Below are 8,749 nucleotides of genomic sequence, written 5' to 3' on the forward strand. Positions count from 1 at the left end.
GCTATTCCTTGTAATGTTTGTTTGTTTATTTATTTATTTATTTATTTATTGTTACATTTATATACTGCCTTTCATTACAAACAATCTCAAGGCGGTTTACAAAAGTTAAAAAACATACAAAAAATGACAATAAAAATAATTAAGCTAAAAATATAAAGCCAATCTAATTTAAAATCTATAAAATACAAATGTACAAACTATACACAAGTAAAACACATAGAAGCAGCAATAAAACAATCATGTAAAGGCCTGGATAAAAAGCCAAGATTTAACAAGCTTTCTAAAAACTGTGATGGAGTCCGAGGAGCGAATGGCCACTGGGAGAGCATTCCAAAGTCTGGGGGCAGCAACAGAGAATGCCCTGTCCCGAGTGCACGACAGCCGAGCCTCCCTCATTGTCAGCACCCGGAGCAGAGCCCCCTCAGATGTTCTTGTCAAGCAGGCAGCAATGCTTGGGAGCAGGCAGTCCCTCAAGTACCCTGGTCCCAAACCGTTAGGGGCTTTAAAGGTCAAAACCAGCACCTTGAATTGGACCCGGAAACCAACTGGCAGCCAGTGCAACTCTTTCAAAATGAGTGTGGTGTGCTCCCACCGGGCAGCTCTGGATAAAACCCTAGCTGCTGCGTTTTGCACTTGCACTATTTGTACATTTACATAAAGCGAGCAGTGCTAGATACACACTCGTGTACCAGTAGTGGTAAGGAAGCAATTGTTCCTGTTGCTCTACGGTAACAAGATGTTTGTATACAGCTTGAGAGTATACTGAAGCCCCACTCCCAATATACAGAAACCAACAATACGTTATGGAAAATCTAGCAATCAGGATAGTTAGTCTGCCTTCACCATCAGATGCTATATTTTAAAATAAAAAGCTTCCAGAAGTCTAATCTTCTGCACATACCACAGTGGTGTCAACTAACATATTATTAACATGTTAACATAGTGCTGCATTATTGCTATTTTTGTTTGTTTGTTTGTTTGTAAAACTGCTTTCTTGGTTCTTTTCCTTTTAAAAAAAATGTGTAAAACTGAGAAATAAAAATTATTTATTTATTTTTTTAAAGTATTGTTGCTATAGGCGACTGCCTGGGTCTACCCAGTGAACAGGCCAGCCCCACTTGAAAGCCACTGCCCAGGGGCAGAGCCACCACTGAGTGGATGGGTTCACAGGCAGCAGTCCCCCAGGGGCTGAGCCTGGTGCCCCAGACATGCCCCCCCATCTCACATCAGATGTGGGGGGCATGATTTAGCTCCCAAACGGGGCTGCACAGCCCCATTTTTGAACTCAATCAGCCAGTGCTGCCTTCGCAGCGTGGCCAGAGTGACTCTCCCTTCCTTTTAAAGACACAGAGAGCTGCTCTGGCCGTGCTGCGAACGCAGCGCTGTTCGGTCTCACTTCCAAATGGGGCCGTGCAGCCCCTTTGAGGAAGTCAGATTGGCCAGCACTGCGTTCACAGTGCAGCCAAAGTGGCTTGCCCTGCCTTCAAAAGGCAGGGAGAGTCGCTCCAGCCATGCTGTGAACACAGCACTGGCCAGTTTAACTCCCAAACGGGGCCACGCAGCCCCATTTGGGAGCCAAACCATACCCCCACGCCTGACATCAGATGCGGGGGAAATGGCTAAATGCTCCCTTCATCTGATGTCAGACACAGGAAGTGGGGCGAGGGGGGCCGTGACGGCAGCAGAACCCGGGCCACCGCTGGCCTCCCTCTGCCCCGCCACGCTCAGAAGAGACAGTTTCAGTCCATACAGATCAATGGTCTGACTCAGTATACGATAGCTTCATTTCTTCATATGCAGTTTGGTAAGGGAGAGTCCCACTCCCAACCCCTCCAAATGTTGAAGGGGAATGATCCTCTCTTCTTTCCAAATCTCCACCCCTGCAATGCATGTTGACATCTCTTTTTCAACCTGACAGGAAACAAAGAGTATGTGGGCACCTCTCTGTGGTTCCAAATACAGAGCATCACACAACACAGGAAGAAGGTTCAAAGTGTTTCCACTGAAAAGCAACTGCAGTGTGTGTGTGTGTGTGTGTGTTTTAAACCACACATTCTTTCAGCTATATGAGTAGGCTGGGGAGGAACCTGCCTCACCCACACTTTTGTTTTCCAAACATTACAAGCTCTGGTCAAATGAGCTGATTTTCCGCTGCAGAGACACATGAGGCCTCATACCGACACATCATTCTACCTTTGTTATTATTAGAGTGCTTGAGGGGAAATCTTGCCAGGTCACTAGGAAATTGCACACTGAACAGAACGTTGGCCTTCCCCTTCCAGTTTTAGAAATTTTTGCATGGCTTCCTAGAGGTCATAGAAAGTGCTCCATTCTGGAGATTAAAAAGGAAGAAAAGAAACTGGTTTTCACCACAGGAACTTCTGACAGTGTGATCCTAAAGTTCCCCAGCCTACCCCAAGCCACCACCACCCTCTCCTTTTCAGTGGAGATGAGAGAAGCAAATATCCCCTCCTCCACTCTCCTTCTGAGCATCTGCTTGGGGTGGGCGTATAGGAGGACTGTACAAGTAACCATGCTTGCATTTTTGCATTGGGCACATTTAAGCACTTTGAAGCCTTGGGTTTCATTGAGAGAGTTAAGTATGTTCTTTTCTCCAGTCAAAATCAATGAATGGAATACATTATTAAACTTTAGTTTGATTGTAGCCTTGCAGTGCCTTACTGATGCCAGAACCTAAGGGGTATACTCATGGGTCAAATGGGCCGTAACCCAGAATTTGGATTTTAAAAAGCCAAATCTGGCAAATCCACCGTTCTTGCGAGGTAGGACAGTCTCGGGGCTGGAACACCTCGGTTTGAGCGCGTCGATCGCCTTACCTCACCCTCTGTGGTCTCTCCCATTATCTCAGGTGCGTCTGGTGGATCACTGGGGGTCTCTGTGTTGAGTGTGGTTGGATCTGGAACTGCTGTCTCCTCTTCCTCAATTCCGCTGAGATCAGGAAGCATAATCCAGTTGTCTGGGTGTTTGGTCTGGTTGCTTGCTTCGGTGTGGGCCCCCTCTGATCGTAGATGCAGACTGGGGTGGAGACCTAACAGAAAGGAAATCCACCAGCGGCCACATAATTTTCTATGGAGATGGAGCCACAAGCTGGTCAAGCACCAAGCAAGACATAACAGCATCATCAACCACTGAAGCACACTGCAGTCTTACTCATGTTTACTGAGAAGTGAGTCCTACGGTGTTCTACTGGGCTTACTCCATTTACCCACTTAGGGATGCATTGACTGTAAGTTTCCTCAAATTCTGAAAAAATGTTTTCTAAAATTCTGTAGGTACAAGATGTTTGACAGTAACTTGCCAACCCCCATTAGCGAAATTACCAAACTCCCTGTGTGAGCAGTCCAGTGACATGTGTCTTTACTCAGAATTCAGATTCAGAATTATTCAAAACTGTATGCATGTATTTGCGTTGCGCTAACTCAATCCTGATTCCAAGTAAATGTGCATAAAACTTATCAAAGAAAAGTGTTACAACATAGGCAGAGATGTATCAGTGCTAATGACACAAGACATTGGCAGGCATGATGAGGAAAATTACTCAGAGTAGTTCCATTGACAATGAAAAGGACAGTCCTTTTAATTTCAACAGGGCTCCTCTTGAGTATTTTGCCTCATCATGTCAGGCGCTGTTAAGAAGTTTAAGTCCCATTGATTCAAATGGAAGAGTTTGAGCACAAGTTTATTTCATCTCCACTAAAATAAATGAAAAGTGGTTAACATTGGCTGGATTGTGCACAATGTGCTTCATATGTAATTATTTCTAAAGTATCTTTTCCTGGCATAGAATCTCTCAGCCTGGAGAAAAAATTAAAAGAAAGGATGGTGGGAGTATGAAACAATTATAATCTAAATATGTCTTTTTACATGATTTGCCTGTTGGGCTCAAGTTCATAAAGAAACTGTGAATGTGTAATGCAGATAGCTACCTACCCGAATCCTCCTCTTATATCTCTTAAGGGGGTACATACCCCATTAAACCCCAATTAGCTGATCAGCCCTGAGCAGCTTTTTTGCTCTGAACTACAAATGTGGCCTTTCTTCCATTACGGAAAAATAGGTACATAGGAAGCTGCCATCAGAGTGCTTTCCAGATTGCACCCTGACACGGGGTCACGACAGATTTCCGAAGCGTGCTTCCCCACTTCCGGTGTTGTGACACCACAGTCCCTACGTGGACAGCAGGGTGCCGTTCACATTTCTGATGCCTTGTTTCGAATTTAATCACTGCGATAGAGTGCTATGGCGTCGTATATCTGGCGTAAAGAAGTTGCTGGGTTTTTTGGGTGGTTCGTTTTCACGAGACTGCTCCCTCTACTGTTTACGTTTTGAATGTGATTTGCCTGAACGGAAGCATTTTGCTGCTGTTGGGTGGCTAACTGGAAAGTGCCCTACTGTGTCATACCTTTGCTCCACCTAGCTCAGTATTGTCTCCACTGACTAGCAGTGGCTTGCCAGGTTTTCCCAGCCCTATTTGGAGAGGCCAGGGATTAAACCTGGGACCTTTGCATGCAAAGCAGATGGTTTATGATTAAACAATGACCCCATCATAGGAACATAGGAAGCTGCTATATACTGAGTCAGGCCATTGGTCTATCTAGCTCAGTGTTGTCTACACAAACTGGCAGCAGCTTCTCCATGGTTGCAGGCAGGACTCTCTCTCAGCCCTATCTTGGAGATGACAGGGAAGGAAATTGGAAACCTTCTGCTCTTCCCAGAGCGCCACCATCCCTATCAGAGGACCCATCCTCTGATCTACAGCCCATCTCCATGTCACACCTATCAAAGTGTCCAGGCAGCGGAGGGGGGGGAGTACTTATACCTGTTGTGAGGGGTTTCAAATACAAACAAATGACTAAATGTCAAGTTATACGCAATGTATTTTCATTTAAAGGTATTTCTAATGCAAATAGATTTATTGCAAAAGAACTGTTTTTGTTAGATTATTAGTTTCTCGTTGCATCTTTGCCATGTAACATAAAGCTTTATTATTTTTATTTCATTGTCCTTTGAGTTAGTATAAATATATATATTTCTGTAATGCTATGGGGTCCTAGAAACCTGACATGATTTAGGACCTGAGCATCTCATAATCTGGCCCTGTAATTTACCACCCCACCCCCTCCACAGATGCCTATGAGAGCTGGGGCCTCCAGGAGGCAAGAGGAAGACAATACCATATTTTGCATTTCCAGGTAGAAAACACCTACACAGTGGGTGAAGAAATGCAACTGTTTCCTACATGTCAAATATTGTTCTGTGCACTGGTAACTGAGGAATTTGGTGAAGAAGGAATGGCCCCTGGGGACATTACCCTGCAGAGGGTGATCATGGGATTATCCCAACCCCTCCTAAGTAAACAGGTTGTGTAAAAGGCTCTCGAGATTGGACATTCCTAACATTGGTTAGTATTGAGTCATTAAGTATTCAGCAAATCAAAATGACATGGGACCCAGATGATTTCCATTGAATGGCATGGTGTGTGTGTGTGTGTGTGTGTGTGTGTGATGTTTCACTGCCTTCTTTCTCATGGTGAAAGCATGCATGGCTAAGCATAGAGTGACTGCCTCATTTTTAATTCTTTTTTTTGCAAAGGAAATGAGATCATGTAAGGGGGAAATGATACACATTTTAGACATTTGAGCAAGATAGCATTTAAAGAGGTCTCATTCATCTCAACACCAAGGTAAAGTGCACATTCACCACAACAGCTCTGGCAATCTAGTGTGCTACATTCAAGGGGCAATTAGTTGCACCAGCTGAAATCAAAAATAAGTTTACTGCTAACTTAAATGTTCATAGAATCTGGTAGACAGAATCCTGCATTTAGAAAGGATGCCCCACTGATTAAATGGCTGGGCTCAGATATATGTTGCATGTTATCTAGGCATCTTTGTGTGGACTTATTCTCTGTGCATTGGTGCATCCTCTGTCCCAAGGATTCAGGGCGGGTAACAACATGTTAATTATTCTGCCCAATCTATCTCTGTCCCTGGCCACTAAAGACCTTTTCAATTAAAAAGAAGAAATACAGAAGATGCACAGGCTCAGGTTTCTGCCTATACATAAGGAACATAGAAAGCTGCCTTCGAGGTTGCTACCACAAGACCAACTCTCCCTGCTGTTTAACAGAACATTTTTGATCAACCTTAACCATCATGATGGAATTTAGGATTGCAGAGGATCTCTGTAGGCAGGTTGGACCCAGGTCATTGCATCAAATGTAGTCTCTATGCTGGCACAAGTCTGCTGGGGCAGCATTTATTGCTGCCAACCCCATAGATGAAATGTCCCCAAACAAGAGAACTCCCATCAACGGATTGCTACAGGTTGGAGACAGGAGGAAACAGTAAGGCAGGTGAAAGCAGCAGGAAGAGGGAGGCTTGGGCAAAGAGAATGCATATGCAAAGAGGTTTTTATACTAGGTGGTATATTAATTCAACAAACAAACAAATAATATGTTGTGGGGCAACACAGGAATATAGGAAGCTGCCTTGTCAGACCATTGGTACATCTAGCTTGGAAGTCAGACCATTTGTACATCTAGCTCAATATTGTCTCCACTGACCAGCAGTCGCTCTCCAGGGTTTCAGTAAGAAGTCTTTCCCAGCTCTACCTCACGATACCAGGGATTGAACTTGGAACCCTCTGCATTCAAAGCAGATGCTCTACAACTGAGCTATGGCCCCATCCCAAACAGAGATCTTTCCCAGCTCCACCTGGATATGCCAGGGACTGAATCTAGGACCTTCTGCCTGTAAATCAGATGCTCCACCACTGACCTACATGGCCCAAATGGGACCATAGTGGGAAGATGGGGGGAAATCAGCCAATTAACTCTACTATGTTCACACTGAACGGTGATACTGACCTGCAGGAAACAGAAGGCATGATCAATAAATCGCATTATTCTGGTCTGATTTCCAGGCCAGGTGAACTTCACCCGGAACCATTATCTCATCAATGAGATTTACCCAATGTATCTCATATTTCCCTCCAAGGCTGGCCCTGCTATGAAGCAGGCTGAAGCCGTTTGCTTCAGGCAGCAGATCTTGGAGACACTTGTTACATTTGCTTGCACACTCATTTACAAGCAAGAAACTCTATAGCAAACTTGCTACACAGAGAAAATCAAATGGAAACCCTTCATTCCATAGCTGCTCTCCAAAGCAGATGGAAAGGAATTAGGAGGTGATTGAACAGAAAAGGAAGGAAAGGGGGGAGAGTAAAAAAGAGGAAGGAAGTGGAGGTGTGGTTTTAATAAAAAGAGGAAAGAGGAAGGGAGTGGGGGGAGAAAGGCGGGGATGGCACTGCTTTCCTTAGGCCAGTCGGTTTACTGGGAAATCTGTAAAGCTGCTAGGGAGGGGACAACCCAAGAATACAGAGAATGGCCATAGCTAACAGAGGCTGCTGCCTTATAATGAGTCCTTTCTCACGATTACATGAGAGGGCTACTGTATGGGTGGTGGGGAAGGCTGCTAAAACTTACCTTCCCTGCAAACGATTCCTCCATCCTTGCTGGGTGCGCCGATCATGTGCCCAGACAGTCACCGGCTTCCCTGAGCAGGGCAGAGGTTTGGGGGCCAGGATGTATCATCCCAGCCCCTGGAAATCCCATCATGCACCTGTGAGTGCACAGTGCATTGTGGGGATCTCCCCTGCTCCTGTGTCGGCACCACATGGCGCCAATACACAAGCACTTAGTTTGAGTTAAGGGTGCCCTCACACCCTTAACTCTGGCTAAGTGGTGGGATCCCTAAGCGGGTTTGCCACCACACTGCCACTGGGAGCCGCTTGCCTCCTGGTGGTTCGCACATGCAGCCAAGAACAGGCTGGGCTGCCTTAGGCTGCTCTTGGCTGTGCATGTGAACAGCCTCACTAAGTCAGTTTATTGGTCCATCTAGCTCAGTATTGTCTGTACTGATGGGCAGCAGCTTCTCCAGGGTTGCAGGCAGGAGTCTCTCCCAGCTGTGCTTGGAGATGTCACCAGGGAGGGGACTTTGGACCATCTGCATGCAAAGCAGATGCTCTATCCACTCAGCTATGGCCTCATCCCATGTAGTTGCCCTGGACTGAACCTGGGACTTTCTGCATGCAACAGCAGCTCTGTCCGCGAGCCATGGCTCCATGTAGTACCTGCAACAGATCTGAACCTGTGTACACTTTACACAGATTGTATGTGTGTCTAACATAATGTGTGAATAGGGCTGAACATGGCATGTGAACAGGGGCACAATGTTCTGCAAACCTCCACCCCCTGCTCCATATCATTGGCTGTCGACTGATGGAGGAGGGGCTGGGGGGAAGCGGAATCTCTCGATGTCATAAAGTTAGGAATATAGGAACATAGGAAGCTGCCATATACTGAGTCAGACCATTGGTCTATCTAGCTCAGTATTGTCTTCACAGACTGGCAGCGGCTTCTCCAAGGTTGCAGGCAGGAATCTCTCTCAGCCCTATCTTGGAGAAGCCTGGGAGGGAACTTGGAACCTTCTGCTCTTCCCAGAGTGGCTCCATCCCCTAAGGGGAAGATCTCTTAGTGCTCACATGGAGTCTCCCATTCAAATGCAACCAGGGTGGACCCTGCTTAGTTAAGGGGACAAGTCATGCTTGCTACCACAAGACCAGCTCTCCTCCCTTAGTTGATGTCATAACGTTGCATGAGACATTACAGAGGAAGAGAGAGAAGCAAAGTGCAAACAGGGTACTGTTTCCAGCAGAAGCCGCATGC

This window comes from Hemicordylus capensis, chromosome 4 (assembly GCF_027244095.1).
Source record: "Hemicordylus capensis ecotype Gifberg chromosome 4, rHemCap1.1.pri, whole genome shotgun sequence".
Lineage (NCBI taxonomy): Eukaryota > Metazoa > Chordata > Lepidosauria > Squamata > Cordylidae > Hemicordylus > Hemicordylus capensis.